The sequence below is a fragment of the Lepidochelys kempii genome, chromosome 4, assembly GCF_965140265.1.
Source record: "Lepidochelys kempii isolate rLepKem1 chromosome 4, rLepKem1.hap2, whole genome shotgun sequence".
Classification (NCBI taxonomy): domain Eukaryota; kingdom Metazoa; phylum Chordata; order Testudines; family Cheloniidae; genus Lepidochelys; species Lepidochelys kempii.
The window spans coordinates 52502444-52519196 of record NC_133259.1 but is presented as its reverse complement, the minus strand read 5'-3'; the positions used below and the strand labels follow the sequence as shown (position 1 = coordinate 52519196).

At 40.9% G+C, this 16753-nt stretch overlaps 1 protein-coding gene across 2 annotated transcripts in view; it reads left to right on the top strand.

Moving 5' to 3' along the window:
• Positions 1–16753, top strand: part of INPP4B (inositol polyphosphate-4-phosphatase type II B) — a 486205-nt gene that overhangs the window by 57342 nt on the left and 412110 nt on the right. For both annotated transcript variants that reach the window (XM_073341213.1, XM_073341212.1), the window contains exons 2-3: positions 7535–7599; positions 9612–9705. The gene's annotated coding sequence lies outside the window, so the exon portion shown is untranslated. The remainder of the gene's footprint in view (positions 1–7534; positions 7600–9611; positions 9706–16753) is intronic.

The window sequence follows — 16753 nt, the reverse complement described above, 5'->3', positions numbered from 1 at the left end:
GAGCCTAACAGTGGGGAAAAGCTCTGGCAGTGGGGAAACAGCGGGGAACGACTTGGCAGCTCCTCAGTGCTTTGACTTTCCCCACTGCCTCCCCTCTGCCAGAGCCTTCCACTGACATGTGTAGCCACACAGTGTAGTGTGGAGGCAGCCTGCATTTCACTGCAGTGTGTAGCTATGCGGACCCCTACACAGTGACACAAGTGGTGTGCTGTGTAGATACAGCTTTTGAGTCCTGGTTCAGGAAACGCCCCACCCCCCACGGCTCCTTTCCTGGAGCTGGACTTATGTTTAATGGTCACTTCCTCAAAGCAGGAATCCCAAGCTCTTCTTCTTGGAGCTGGGTTGTAAGTTAGCCACTGTAGGACCTTTGCCAGGCTTCTCCCTCAGCTGGTCCTTTCCCCCCAGTTAATCTTCAGGCTCAGAGGATCCAGCAGGCAGCCGCTTTCTGCTGGTGTCTGCCCTGCTCTGTGGGCGGCAGCATTTATGCTGATCGCCTTCTCCCAGCTTATCACCATTTGGTTGGTTAAGAGGGGAGCCTTTCCCTGCCCACTCTGCAAGGCTCCTGTCCCTTACAAGACAAAGTGACAGGATTTCCTCCCAAGCACCACCTAGTCCTGGGACCACTTCCTCTTTCTCATTACCTCCTAGGTCATTGTGTATGTAGATTGGACCTTTCAAAATCTTAAAGGGCCGCTTATTTGATGGGGTGGAATGACCACTAGGCACCATTATGCTTAAGTGGGTGGACTCCCTGTCACACTTGGTATATTTTGTTGAGTTATAATTCCAATTTGAGAGATGAAAAGATTGTGTATTTTTTCTACATGAATGTGTACTTGTGTACTCTAGCTCTTTTGTTGCCTTCATTCTACAGGTGAGCATGGCATATGCATGTTACTAGTTACGTTGTTAAAACTGTGTGTGCAGAAAGTACTGTTTAAAATACATTTTACTTGATCCTGCATTAACTAGTAAAAACAGAGAAAAGCTAAAATGCTTTTTTTCTTTTAATCAGATTTGACAGTGGTACCTATTTTAACCTTGGTTTGTCCATCAATCATATCTTTCATATTTTGAATGACTGTACAATGCGTGGAATGCACAAGAAATCCTGTATGAAATCACGATACATTGCAGCATCTTTTTTTAATATTTCAGTTGACCTTGTCTGCTATTTAGATCTTACTTACCTTCAAAAAACTCAGTAGCATCATTATCCTCCTCCTCCATATCTTACTCTTCCTTCTCCTCTTCACTGACTATCTAATGAGGTTCAATACCAAAGATCTGGCTTCACTGGCCAAAAGGCCATCAGCTTGTTTTGACAAGGAAGAAAAACTGAAGATCTGCAGAGTGGTCAAGGATGGAAAATGAATAGGTATCAATTTGTAGTGAAAATTATTTGTTGCTGAGGCACGTTTTGCTGCACTGTCCGCTTACTGTGTCAGTAATTACATATTTGTTAGTGTTTTCTGTTTTTTTCATTGTTGATGCTTGAGTGATGCTAAACTCTTTTCTAAATAATTGCTTTTATGCTTTAGCTGTGGATTAGGATCTCACTGGCATATGCAAACAGAGATGAAATTAATAGTCCTCTGGCTGCTAACTAGATTAATGTACATTCGGGAAAGAGTAGTTTATTATCCTCGTTTTATGGTTTTTTAAATAGGTTGGATAGCGAGGTGTCCTCAATATATATTTTACATGGAACACAGTAGAAGGTATTATGCAACCCTTCCTTTCCAACTGTCCAGAACAGGAAAATAAAAAAACAACAACCTGAAATAACTGTTGGGGACCTTTAAAAATAATCTGACTTGTTGTCAAGTGGATGTTACTCATGATGTGCTTGTATTTCAAGATGTCTGTAAAATGGTGCTGAGAAAAAATAAAGCAAGCTGTTAGATTTATTCAGATTTAGGGGGTATGTACTGAGGTACATGCACACTGATGCTATAAATAAAAATACATGCCTTCTTTCACCTAAAATTGTTGTGGCTATGTTGACCTTATGCTCAAATAAATTTGTTAGTCTCTGAGGTGCCACAAGTATTCCTTTTCTTTTTGTGAACAGTGTAGTCATTCCTATAAAATCCAGCATTACTGTATATGTGGCCTCCATTCTGTACTATTCCAAGAAATGGAATTTAGGATTGCAATGATCTGTGCAACATGTTGATTTGCATTGTACTGACTGCTAGTCATCAGTCAGTAGTAGCCGTAACTTTTCGATTTCTAGTTTCTCACAAAAAAACCCAATCATTTCCTGCTTTATCCAACTTTCATAGCTTGGTTCCCACCTCCTGCACAGGTTTCTCCTGGCTTTTATGGTAATATACTTAATAAGTCGTTCAATTTCCAGTGAGCTTGAATAAATATTTGTTCCGTGGACTGTGTTAGGAAATCACTCCTGGTTAGCTGTAAAATCATCCCTAATATAATAATTTCAGCAACAGAGAATAGGCTTTATTTTTATTTGGCCTATAGGATCTCAACTTGTGATTGTTTGAGAGAGCCTATGGGTCAGGTTATCGATTTTAAGGCCAGAAGGGAACATCACTGTCATCTAGTCCAACCTCCTGCATGTTGCAGGCCACAAATACCTCACCCACTGCTCCTGTAATGGACCCATAGCTTCTGGTGAGTTACTGAAGTCCGCTAATCATGATTTAAAGACTTCAAGTTACAAAGAATCTGCCGTTTGCATTACTTTAAACCTTCAAATTACCCATGCCCCATGCTGCAAAGGAAGGCAAAAAACACTCAGGGTCTCTGCCAATCTGACCTGGGGCAAAATTCCTCCCCAATCCCAAATATGGTGATTGGTTGTACCCTGAGCATGTGGGGCAAGACCCACCAGCCATACATGTGGGAAAGAATTCTCTGTAGTAACTAGAGCAGGGGCGGGCAAACTTTTTTGGCATGAGGGCCATATCGGGTTTCCGAAATTGTATGGAGGGCTGGTTAGGGGAGGCTGTGCCTCCCCAAACAGCCAGGCGTGGCCCAGCCCCTGCCCCCTATCTGATCCCCCCTGATTCTTGCCCCCTGACGGCCTCCCCGGGACTCCTGTCCCATCCAACCGCCCCCGCTGCCCCATCCAACCCCTCCTCTCATTTCTGACTGCCCCACCAGACCCCTGCGCATCCAGCCACCCCTCCTCCCTGACCCCCTCCCACCACTCCATCCAACTCCCCCTCTCTTTCCTGACTGCTCCCGCGGAACCCCTGCTTCCATTCAACTGCCCTCTAACTGCCCCAACCGCTATCCACGCCCCAACCCCTTACCACCACGTCAAACTCCCCTGCCCTCTATCCAACCTCCCCCCGCTCCCTACCCCCTCACCGTGCTGCCTGGCAGCACTACAGCCACGCTGCCTAGAGCGCCAGGACAGGCAGCCATGCCACCTAGCTGGAGCCACCTATGCCACTGTGCGGCACAGAGCACCGGGTCAGGCCATGGTTCTGCAGCTGCGCTGCCCGGCAGGAGCTCGCTGCCCTGCCACCCGGACCATTGCACCAGCAGCGCAGTGAGCTGAGGCTGTGGGGGAGGGGGAACAGCAGGGGAGGGGCCAGGGGCAAGCCTCCCAGGCCAGGAGCTCAGGGGCCAGGCAGGAGGGTCCCACAGGCCAGCTGTGGCCCGCGGGCCATAGTTTGCACACCTCTGAACTAGAGCTCTCCCCATCTAGTATCCCATCACCAGCCATTGGGGATATTTGCTGCTAGCAATCGCAGATTGCAGGCAATCTCATCATACCATCCCCTCCATAAATGTATCAGGCTCAGCCCTTAAGCCAGTTAGGTTTTTTGCCCTTACTGCTCCCTTGGAAGGCTATTCCAGAACTTTACTCCTCTGATGGTTAGAAACCATCTAAATTTCAAGCCTAAACTTGTTGATGGCCAGTTTATAGCCATTTGTTCTTGTGTCCACATTGGCACTTAATGTATGTAACTCCTCTCCCTCCCTGGTATTTATACTTCTGATGTATTTATAGAGAGCAATCATATCTCCCCTCAGACTTTTTTTGGTTAGGCTAAACAAGCCAAGCTCCTTGAGTCTCCTCTCATAAGATGGATTTCGATTCCTTTGATCAGCCTAATAGCCCTACTCTGCACCTGTTCCAGACTAAAGATAACTTTCTTAAATGTGGGGGGACCAGAATTGCACGCAGTATTCCAGAGGCGGTCTCACTAGTGCCTTGTATGATGGTACTTGTGATGTTGTACTCCATATGCTTTTATGAAAATACATTATATTCACACTCATTAGCGTAACTGGAATATGCTTCATGAAAAAGGTCTCTTGTAAAATATCATTGCAATGCTTAATATCTACTGAGGATGGTCATCCAGTTTATATAAATGTATCTTTCTTGCATCTGAAACTAGAAATATGAAATATAACTCTGAGGTCCTATTGTAATTATGCAAAGTGTGGGCCATTTATGGTGGTTTGGAATCTTGATGGCTCCCATTAACCAGGACAATTGACTGTAGATGGCTCTGTTTACTTGCAAGCCTTCCTGTGAGTCAGGCCCGGAAGAATGAAGGCTTGGGGTCTCACAGGACATGTGACCATGTCACCTGGGACTGGAATCCATCTTAAACCTGGTGCTTTTCCATTTAGAAGGAGGGGTTGGGACCCAGAGAGACAAAAGATTCCCGCCATGTACCAAAACTATATAAAGGGGTGGAACAGAACAAAGGAGGCTGCAGTCATGAGAAATCTCCTAGCTATCACCTGAGCTGAAACAAGAACTGTACTGGGGTAAGGATTGGGCCCGGACTAGAAAGGAGTCTAGTCTGTGAAAGAAGCTTATTGGAACATCTTTGAGGGTGAGATTTACTTGCATTTAGTTTCCCACTGTATTAGGATTAGACTTGCGTGTTTTTGTTTCATTTTGCTTCGTAATTTATTTTGTTCTGTCTGTTATTACTCGGAACCACTTAAATCCTACTTTTTATATTTAATAAAATCACTTTTTGCTTATTATTGAATCCAGAGTAAGTAAGTAATTCCTGGGGGAGAAAACAGATGTGCATGTCTCTCTGTCAGTGTTCTAGAGGGTGGACAATTTATGAGTTTACCCTGTATAAGCTTTATACAGAGTAAAATGGATTTATTTGGGGTTTGGACCCCTTGGGAACTGGGTGTCTGGGTGCTGGAGACAGGAGCACTTTCTAAGCCGTTTTCCGTTAAGTCTGCAGTTTGTGGGGGATATGGTTCAGAGCCTGGGTCTGTATGGGAGCAGACTGGCATGTCTGGCTCAACAAGGCGGGGTTCTGAAGTCCCAAACTGCCTAGGAAAACGGGCTCAGAACTAGTCTCAGCACATCCGGTGACAGTCCCAAGGGGGTCTCTGTGACCCAACAGTACTAACACTTCCCTATCTGTACTGGAAATAGCTAGCCTGATGCATGTTAGGATTGCATTAGCCTTTTTCACAGCTGCATCACACTGGCGGTTCGCAGTCATCCTGTGATGAAACAGTACTCCCCAGGTCTTTCTACTCCTTTGTTGTTTCCAACTGATATGTCCCCATCTTATAGGAAAAATTCTTTTTGTGAGTACCTAAGTGAATGACCTGCACTTAGCACTATTAAATTTCATCCCATTTCTATTACTCCAATTTACAAGGTCATCCAGATCTTGTATGATATTCTGGTCCTCTTCCGTATTGGCAATACGTCCCAACTTTGTGTCACCCACAGATTTTATTAGCGCACACCTACTTTTTGTGCCAAGGTCCTGAATAAAAATCTTAATTGATTGGTCCCAAGACTGATCCCTGAGGAACAATATTAGTAACTTCCCTCCAGCCTGACAGTTCACCTTTCAGTGTAACCCGTTGTAGTCTCCCCTTTAACCAGTTCTCATGCACCTTTCAATTCTCATACTAATCCCCATCTTTGATTGTCTGGTCTTGCTCCCTGAATAGTTGGGTAAGCTCATTGGGTCAAATTAATCTTTAATCTTTAAAAGTGTTCCAGATACTTACTAGCCAGGGAGCTGAATCTAATTGCCATGGTTTGAGGAATGGGGCTCCCCAACAAGCTTTCCAGAAAGCTTGTTGCAGAGCTCCATTCCTCAAACCATGGCAATTAGATTGTTGCTGGTGAGAAATAATACAGCATCTATCCCCAGCTCTTGGAGGGTGCTAGGATTTTTACCAGAGTGCTGTCCCTGAATTCTGCTCATAGGTATTATCTGTTGTATCAGACCCTGGCTAGTGGATACTTGATACATTTGCAGGAACCCTATTCCATCCCATACTGGCTACTGGTAGGAAAAAGATGCTCTCCTCTTCTCTTTTGCCCTCAGTTCCAGAACCTTCTGCTGCAAGTTGGAGAAAGGTGTCTAACATTTTTCTACCCATCCCCTATCCTGAAGTGTTTTTTTGTTTTTTTGTTTTTTTTAAGGTTCTATCTCCCCATGAATAACTCCAGTGACTTCTCTGTTGCTGCTGAAAACTTTTCCCTAGCAGCAGAAGCAATAAAAATGGGTACGGTTCTTGTCTGCTTCACTGCTGTCCACTGGGTTCTGAAGAGTTGTACTTAAACTGACCAGAAATCTTGTTTGTCTCTCTCGAAAGCTGTGAGTATCTGAGGATACTGGAACCACTGCGATTGGGTCACATTCTTTTCTGTATAGGTTCTTATACTTCGGTAGAATATCCTCACATCCATACATACTAGAAATTTAATGTCTTTAAGGGAAAACGGTGTGCTGAAATTGATCCTCTCGGTCCCATTGCTTGCAAGGGCAAGCTTCCCGTTTTCTAGTGGTGCATTACCAAGTGGATTTTTCAAGACTTGCCTATGTAGCTTCATTGACATCAATGATGTTAACACCAAGAGCAAAGAAATGGACATATTAGAGTGGATGAGTGATCTGTCTTGTCAATATCCTGTCTCTAACAGTGGTCAGTACCAGATGCTTCAGGAAAGGTGGAAGAATTCCATCGTGGGCAGCTAGGGAAGAATCTGCCCATAGGAAATGTTTCTTCATACTGTGCAGCAATTAGAGCATGGCTTATGCCCTTCCAAACTTTTTTTTAAAAATCTTCTGTAGTGTTGCTGTGGATATTCTCATTTCTCATATAAATGTGGATGCAGTTGATCTAAATAGCCTACTTTTCTATTTTATAATCATTATTCCATTGAAGGAAGGTGATCTAATATATCAGTATCTAATATCACCTGTCATTTTAGCTTCTGAGCAGTTTAGTAGCAAGCTGTTCAATGCTAAAGTCTCAGTCTCTGCTCTTGAGTGAGAAAAGGGAGAGAAGCAAAGAAAACACAGTTGAATATATGCCGCAGTCACCAATTCACTCAGCAGCAGGTTAGAAGAAACCTTCTGGGAAGTTATCTGGCATTTAACAGCATGTTGTACATAGGAGCTGCTGAGTAAAGCTGATTTTTTTTTGTTTGTTAATGATTTTCTTCTGACCTTTATTATTAATGCATATTCTTTAAGAAGCATTTAATGTGTGGAGACAAAAGGTTGTTTTGATTAATCTCTTACTTCTTTGCATATAGAACCAAGAGAGAGATGGTGTCGGCTGAAAGGAAATCTGCTATTTCTAATGAAAAATAAGACCAAGGTAATTCATTTTCTTACTGATTTTCCTCACATTTTGTTCTAATCTTCCTGAACTTGACTAATCCTTTTTACATGATAGTTATTGGCATTGTGTTTTTAGGGATAGGAAGATTTGACTATTATTAGAGCAATTTTAAAAACAACAACTCAGTGACAACGTAAGGTATTCCCCAGTGACATCAACAGTATTTTAGTTGCATTACATATGATTTAAGGCCTGATTCTGCATTCACTGTATAGTGGTATAAATCCAGAGTAACTCCATTGACTTCATTGGTGTAAATGGAATTAGAATTTCACCCTTAAATGCAATACACAGGTAATGCACAAGATTTCAGCCCCTTATAACAATCATTAGTGCTTGTTTGTAGCTGAACTTGCTATGAAGTTAGGGGTTACTTTCTCCCTTCTGTGTGCACAAACAGTTGCTTTTAATGTAAAGAATAGTTATGTTCCCAGAATGAAGGACTCCCTAAATTACCCCTGCCAGGTAATAAGCACTGAATGCCCTCACTTCTGAATGACTTTAATGGGAGTTGAGAGTGCTTAGTATCTGGAATGACCAGGCAATAAGTGTGGAGTGGCTCCTTTCCTAGCCTATTATATACATGGTTTTGTAGCTGGCTGAAAACTTTCATGCAATGCTAAAGAGTTGAGGCAATGAAAATGAAACTTGACATCACCTGTCATTAATTATAGGTATTTTATATTCTGTTCCTGGAATATCTTGGTACTGTATGGGCCACTGCCTGCATAGAAATGATAGTGATGTTTGATAGATTGTGTATTCTGTTTGAAAGATTTTCAACATGATGTAGCAGCTTACGTTAGTATAGTAATGTGCCAATATAGTATACTTGTGAAGCACTACACAAGAGCATGAATATGATAGATTTGTGTGTTTGTGCATACAGACAAGGTGATGTAGCATGGCATAAAGGTTTTATTGGTGTGAGTTTTTTGTGTGACTGCGCTACTCCTGATCAGTGAAATCAGCATAGATTTTGCCTCGCGTGGCAGGATTTGAATTTAATGGATAGATGTCAATTGCAGCTGACACACTGAAACTGGAGTGTGGGGCGTGGGAATACTGATTGGTAACCGTGGGCAGGAGTGCAGCCTCTTCCCTTTGCATCTGCAGGAATCAGGTGTCACTGGCCCTGCTGTAGGTCAGTGAACCCTCTGCAGCCCTGCTATCATGGGCTCACTCCTGTGACAGCTGGGCTGCAGAGGGCTCCCTACACCTAACCCCTGCAGGTGAAAGAGAAGTCTATGGTCCTGGTGGGGCAGAGCAGAGATGCTCAGCCAGGACTGCAAGAAGGAGGACGGAAGCCACCTTGCTGCTGAATGGCTCCTCCCTGGGCAGGGATCAGTGCTAGGCCTGACATTCAACCCTTTTTCACCAGTGATCTGGAAGTAAATATAAAATCATTGGTGATTAAAATTAGCTATTTGTGGATGACTCAAAGATTGGAAGAATAGCAAAGAATGATGATGGGGCCCGTTCAAACAAAATGCATTTAATACAGCCAAATGCAAAGTCCTACATCCGGGAATGCAGGCCCTACAGAATGGGGACTGTATTCTGGAAAGAATACTGAACGAGGTGACTTGATTACATTGTATAAGTACCTTAAAGGGGAGAAAATACCAAGGTACTTACAGGGCTCTTTAATCTAGCAGCTAAAGGCAGAGCAAGAACCAATGGTTGGAAGCTGATGCCAGACAAATTCAAATTTGAAATATAGTGCACATTTTTAACGGTGACTGTGATTAACTGTTGAAGCAAACTAGCAAGGGAAGTGGTGGATTCTTCATCTCCTCAATTTCTTCAAATCAAGACAGGATGCCTGTGTGGAAGATATGCTTTTAACCAAACAGAATTATTGGGCTCAATACAGGGGCAACTGGGTAAAATTGAATGCCCTGTGTTGCTAGAGCTTCTTAGTGAAATGATTGTTGCCAACATTAAAAAGATTCTTACAATGTGTTTTTCCCTAACTTTGTTTTTAGAAAAGGCGGAACTTTTTTTCTTCTTAAATGTGAGGGGAAAAAAAAATCATCAACTTGAGGCAGATACTTGACATGGAAGGTTCTAGCATGAATGGTAAATATGGGGAATGTTATGAGCAACTGAAAACTGGGTCTTCTAATGGTAGGTGTTAAGCAAGTTTAACTATGGGCATTGCTGTCAGTTTCCTCTCTAATTCCTATCTTTTAAAAAAAAATTAGTATGGAGTGTGTGAGAGAGTTGTACCTCATCTGTGCTGATGAACCCACATTCCACTTCTTTGATGTCTCTTGATCTGACTTACCTTCTATGGCTCACCATGCAGGGGAGTAGCTCCAATGAGTCTCAGGAGGTTTGTCAGCATGAGCCTCCTGTTGGTGAACCTATCACTGCCAGTTGTCTTTCTGGGGAGGAGAAAACAGATGGGATTTTCAATAGTGCCTAGATGAGTTAGAAGCACAAATGCTGTTGAAAGTCAATGGCACATGTGCTCCTAATTCTCATAGGCATTTTTGAAAATCCCACAGATTAATGTGAATCTTTTACACCCTTGGAAATTCTGTCTTCATAATTCTGGTGTGAGCCAGGGAAACATTTACCACTGGGTAATATCCTTTAATGCCACTAGGAATAAATAAGTAAAGTATCCTTTTTATTGATGTAAGAATAGAGCTTTGAGTTATAGCTTGCAGTCCATTTAGGAACATAGCATTGTCTTTTTTATGTCTGATCACAGACCTTAATGGGGCCAGTCTCCCTTGTTTTTTGTTATCCTTTCTTTTCCTTAATCATTCCATTTCTTTTCTTCCAGAAATCATAGTGCACCATTTCCTCATTTAAACTGATTTCTCTACTTTAAAACCTCTCTCGTCTTTTTCTCCAAGTCATTTTTGTCACACCCTACTGATTTTTCTTCACTTTCTTTCTCACACCTGCATCCAAAAACTGCTGTCGGTTATCCATGTATGACTCTGGAATAATTCCATTTAAATAAAGTCACCTAAGCCTATGCCGCATGTTTCTTCATATTTGAAATGGTAATACCAATACTTGGCCAGATTTGTAAATTTCTAAGCAATCCTTTGATGAAAGACTATAAATTCTAAGTACAATTACGTTTTTGCTGTACAGTATGGTTCCAAGGACCCCATTGTGCTGTACTGAGTAAATGTGTATTTTGACATGCATGTTTATTTTAAAATGTGTGTTCAGGCATTTATTTAAAAGTGGATTTGTGATTGATAGTCTGTAATGACTTTTTAGAAGTCATTAGTGTCTATTGTGTAAATCCTTCTTAGTTTGGAATTTAACGATCCAACAGAAAGAACCATTACGGTATATTAGGTAAATTTGTCCACGTTCATGCACACTAAATTTATGTTGCTTAGGTGTTTCAGGTGTGTGCATGTGCACACGCATGTGCATGCTCTTAGGAGCAGAGTTAGCCAATGTTTACATCTTCTTACATTATATTCTTATGTTTTAAAAAGTTACAGTATGCCAAAAGAAATTAAGTTACATGGACTGCTGTTCTCAGTTTTTAAATCCAAGCTATTTTCAGTGCTAAAAGTATTGACAAGTTCAGGCTGCAGTGAATTTATGTGGTAGTTTCCTAACACTCTGAAAACAAGGGATTTATACTGAAACAATGACAGACTAAGCTGTACTAGGGTTAATGAGAATGCTATGATGCACCGATTGCCTGGGAGTGTTAAGTAAAAGGGGTGAAAGTATTGTTTTGAAACTGGGTCTGTGATGAATTATCTTCCTTAAACTGAATGCATAGCTGAGTCTAGGAGGGTTTGTAGACAGGATAAATGAGCAAGTCTAAATGCTCATGCTGTCAATAATCCCAAGACTTCTTGCAATCTTTGTAAAAGCTTAACATAAATTACATTGTTATAGTATTTATCACAAGTCTAATGTGTTACTGACAGTTGACAGAAAAGCATCAAAGTAAAATTGCAGATTGACTCATAAATCAATGACCACAGCCTTGTGCAAGGTTGAAATAATAGAATAATGACATATTTCTTATGGTTCTGATGTGACTTGCATATCTGATGCAACTGTGAAAATGTTATGTAGGTTTCATGGCATGGTGGGTGCATGGTCTGAAATGGGAGACTGTCAATGAATCCTGTATGCATTCAAGCCAAAAATAAACATGCCTTTCAGCATTTCAACATATTTTATTTTCATATGCAATTTATTATTTAGTTTCAGTATTTTTAATATGGTTATTTAGTGACATTTTATTATTCATATTAAGGTGATGAAGCTTTTCTTTTCTGAATTGTGAAAGGTCTTTGTATTGTAAGCCAATGAACTCCATTGGGGATCACTTAGAAGTAAAAGCCTCTCTTTTGGCTAAGGATATAGTTTTTGTAAATTATTTTTCAGCCGTGATTTCAGTCTCCAGGAGCATGCTCAGTGTCTGCCTAAGTGTTTGGGCCTGAGCAGTTCTGACCACACTAAGGCCCCAATCTGGCCATCACTTATGCAAATACTTAACTTTACACATTTGAGTTGCCCCTTTTAAGTTGGAATTAGTAACATGCATAAAGTTAAGCACATAGATAAGAACTTTCAGGATAAAATGATGGCATGTGTCAGACAATGTCTAGTAAAGAATTGGTTATGCATTGGCATAAAATATAAGAACAAATAATTTCTGCTAAAAGAAGGGATGTTAATGCCTACCGAGGCTTTCTGGCCCTGGTTTATCAAGGTATTTAAGCACATGCCTAACTTTAAGCATGTGAGTTGTCCCATTCAGCACAATGAGACTACTTGCATATTTTAAAATTAAGCATGTGCTTAAGTACTTTACCGAATCGGGCCTCCATTTTTAAACCAGGTATTGTGTGTTATATTGTTCCTCAATCAGCTCCCGAATGTTTCTCTACTCCTTTTGTATATCTTCTCTCAGATAGTTGTTTGGTTTATTTAAAACAACAACAACAACAAAACAACACAACAACAACAAAAACCCTTCCTCTGACTGTTATATATGTATGTTTCCAACAGTTATTTCTGTAATTTTAATGGTTTTCTTCAGGGGAAAACACAATTTGAAATAACTTGAAATCTTGAAAATGAAAAAGTGATTTTTGGGAAATACTTGTAGTCTTAAAACATTACATATTATTAATAAAATATTAACATGTGTGACAAATGAAATATGAGAGATAAAATAAGAAGTCAGTAAAAAAAAAACCCAGTCATATTTGATTTGAAATACAACCACAGAAATCTTCATTATTCTAGGAAATTTGAAAAATTATGCTATAAACTTCAGAAGCACAGGAGTGGGCATTCCACAATACAAAATGCTCTTGCACAGAGGAGCCTGCACTGGATATACAACATTTACAAGGTTTGTTAGGCTGCCATGTGTACTTGAATCAAATTGGAGAAATTCATTACAAAAGTTTTTCATATCAACAGTTATTCTTGTCATCAGTGAAAGAGTGTTAATACAAATTCCGTAGTCCTGCACTGTGAGGTTGTCCACAGAAGAGAGACAGATACAGCAGTTGGTAAAGCTTTTCAGAAAGTTCTGGGAAAGTAGAAGCTAGAATAAAAGGGAGAGTGGCAATACTGTTGCACCATTATAAAAAAAATCTCTGATCCCACCAATGTTTATAGCTTCAGTTGTTTTGTCCACTTCTTGTAACTTTGCATTCATGATTACCATGCTTTATTTAGCTAGCTTTTGGCATTAAACATTATTGCTACTAGCTAGCATGTAGGTAGCCTGCTCAGTCGCCAGTTAATATATAAGATGTTGTAGCTAAGGTTTTTATGTGTTGAAATATCTAATTGACTATAGCAGGTGAGTGTATACATGTGCCAGGAAATGTACTGTCACATCACTGACTTTTTCCAATAGAATATTGAGACTGTAACTGTTCTGCTAAAGCTATTTGAAGAATTAAGAGAAATTGATGCATACCAAGCCTGTTTCTCCGTTGCTCTATCAGCTATATGGATGAGAACCACAACACTAAACTCCTCTTGGTTCTTGGTGATACTCAGTCAGATGAAGATTAGGCAAATGCTTGTACGATGGTCTCATGCTAAATGCTCTGTCCTTTTTAGCTCATATGCTAGTTGTTGTGACGCCAAAGTTGCCACTCAAAGCACTACCGAACAATTCCTAAATAAAACCCATACAGTGTCTACAGAACAAAATAAAAACAGAAAATAAAGAATAAGCTGTCAAACTGCCCACCAAGAAATAATGCGGGAAGCATGAAATACTTTTTAGCTGCTGGGACACGACGTGAAAAAATTGCAGTCCTCAGTTTCCTCAGTGTTGAAAACGAGCTGGCATTCAGTCAGAACTGTATACTTCTGTAGCCCTGCAGAACGTTGCCTGTTCAGTGCTATCAGGATTCTAAATCGTGCTGGTATGGCGAGGCCACTCCAAACGTTCACTTCTGAGAAGCGGTGCAGCATTGCTAAAGTGTCTTTGCTGATTGTTATTGCAGACTCCCTTGTAATTTTTTATAACCAATAAAGTTTTGAGAATAATTTGTGCCTATATTTGCTGCAGAGTGAAAGGTTTCAACTCTGCCTCTCCAACTTAATTGAATCCCGTGCTCTCAATCCCAGCTGTGTTTTGCCATCCGTGACTCCTGCCTCTCCTTTTCCTCCACTTCTTTCTCTGTACAGGATCTTACTTGGTTTCTTCCAAGAGAAAATTGACTAAATATGACATGACCTTCCCTCTCCCTTTGGCTCTCCTTCCCTTCCTGAAACACTCTCCTCCATTTCCCCTGTCATGGGTGCAGAAGTTTCTTGGCTGCTCTTCTCCTTTAATTCCTCCACTTGCTTCAATGACTCTATGTTCTGTCCCATCCTATCTTCCTTGGACCCACTGTCATCCCCTCCCAGTTATCATCTGGCTCTTTCTCTCAGAGTACAAACATACTTAATCTCTCCCATCTTAAAATTCATGCTTGGGTCTCCACCCCTTTGTCTCTCCCACTACTGCCCCATCACCCTTTCCCTTTTATCTCATTGAATGCACTGTCAACGGCCATTGTCTGGAGTTCCTCTTTTCCAGTTCCATTCTAGACCCTCTTCGATCCAGCTTTCAGGTGGACAGTGCTCCATTTTTTCACTGGGGTGTCTGCCTCATTTTAGAATATGTGAGCTCTGTTCATTGCTGTATGGTTATTTGGCTTTAATAACCGGTTTATAATGGAGGTTGCCACTAGATGGCAGCGGTAATCTCCTCAGTTGAGAGCTTGTAGTTCATTACAGATTACAGGAAAAATATTAAGACACGTTATACTGATGTAAACTAAAATTAAACTAGTACGAGATTTTATTAGAAATTAAGTCACTAAGGATGAATTCTGCTTTTATATTAGGCCTGATCCAGAGTTCATTGAAGTCAAAGACACATGTTGACTACAGTTAGCTTTGGATCAGGCCTTTAGTGAGCAGGATGATGTGGAAAGGGGAAGCAAGAGAGTAGTAGGCTGTTCTTCTGGTGCTATGGCAATTCTGCAGTTGCAGAGCTGGACTAGTATTAGGTAACTTGCTATCAGGGACTTCATTCCTGTGCTCTCTTGGTTAGTATGCACTAGCTCTCTTATTCCCCTCCTCCCCCACTATTTTCAGTAGCTAGCTAAGGGGGCTGGACATCCACCAGCTGGCCATCCTGTTTCCCTCTGAGTCATATCCTACCTGCTTCGGTAGCTGCTTCTCTTTTCTAGTTGTCTCTCTCTATCTCTAGGGAGAAATTTTGTCCTGCTACTTGGATGCACGGTTTGAGAGAGCACGTTTAAACCTTCTCTCTTCTCCCTGTGCAGAACAGGCCAGGATTTTGCCCTAACTATATTTAGGTGGTAATACACATTTATTTAAAAACTAAACCATCATCCAGAACAATTCCAATAATTAGCAATTCATAGTGCGCTGAGTTTCTATCAGAGTTACCTTCCCCTACCTAGTAGAGGCATAAGAGAGTGGGTGAAAACATATCTTCAGTTGAGACAACATATGCCATATTTCTTTTTTAAAAGAAATGAAACTTAATGTCAGATGTATGGTACACTTCCTAGTTTTTGGGCTTCAACCCATTATAAGACTTCCATCCAGAATAATTTTTTTATCATGCACATCTGGTCTCTGTTTATTCTGTTTCCTATGGTTTTCTTGGTTTGGTCTTTACTGTTTGAAAGTTTACTCTCTATTAACCTAAATATGTCTGCAACTGTTGTCATTGACCACTCTATATTTTGTGAAGAGAAATGCTTATGAGGAATGGACTAGATAAGAAACACAAAGGAGAGTGAACCAGACACTGATAGCTGTGTATTGCTCTTTTTTTTTTTAAAAAGAGCCCTGCCAGTATAAGAACAGTTCAGAAGTTATTCCTGTGAGACAGCATAAGATACAATAAAAAATAATTGTAGTTAGCAGTGCTGTGGTTTAATTCGCTGCTGTTAATGTATCAACTCTATAGAGAATAGATGGAATTTAATTCTAGTTCCGCTAAGTGTGTTGTGGGTATCACTGCAGCACAGCACCTGAGCGAAGAGTCCTCCTGTCATAGCATCATCAGATAATTTGATTTCATTGGTGCTGGGATTATGGGATGCAGCAGTACTTTTCGTCAAGCAGATTTACGCATAATTATGAAGAGTCTGCAGCTGTTCCATTCTTTATCTTCTTTAGCAGGGGTTGCTTTAATAAGAGATTCATGTTGGTGTCATCATAAAGGTAGGGGAAGAGAAACCAAACAACTTGTTTACAAAAACTTCCCACCACCCCCAAAGAAGCAGGGAACACAATACCATTTACAAATTAGCAGAGAGAACCTTTCTGCCAACATAATCTTTGATTTTATGGCTATCCTCCAGATATGCAGGAGAATGAAAAATAGACTTCTATTTAAGTTCTATCTTAGGACCTGACCTTGTGAGAGTCTGATGGCCGCCTCATCTTGCAGGGCTTTTCAGGGTTAAAACTTAATGTGATCAGTTGGCTACAGAAAGATTTCCATATATAAGAAACAGGACTTCCTTCTTTTTATAAAAATTCAGCTTTCCAGAGATTAAGAAACTTTTGTCATGTCAACCTTATGATAGATTCAGCTGTGTTTGTCCAGGGGAGGGGTGTCTCA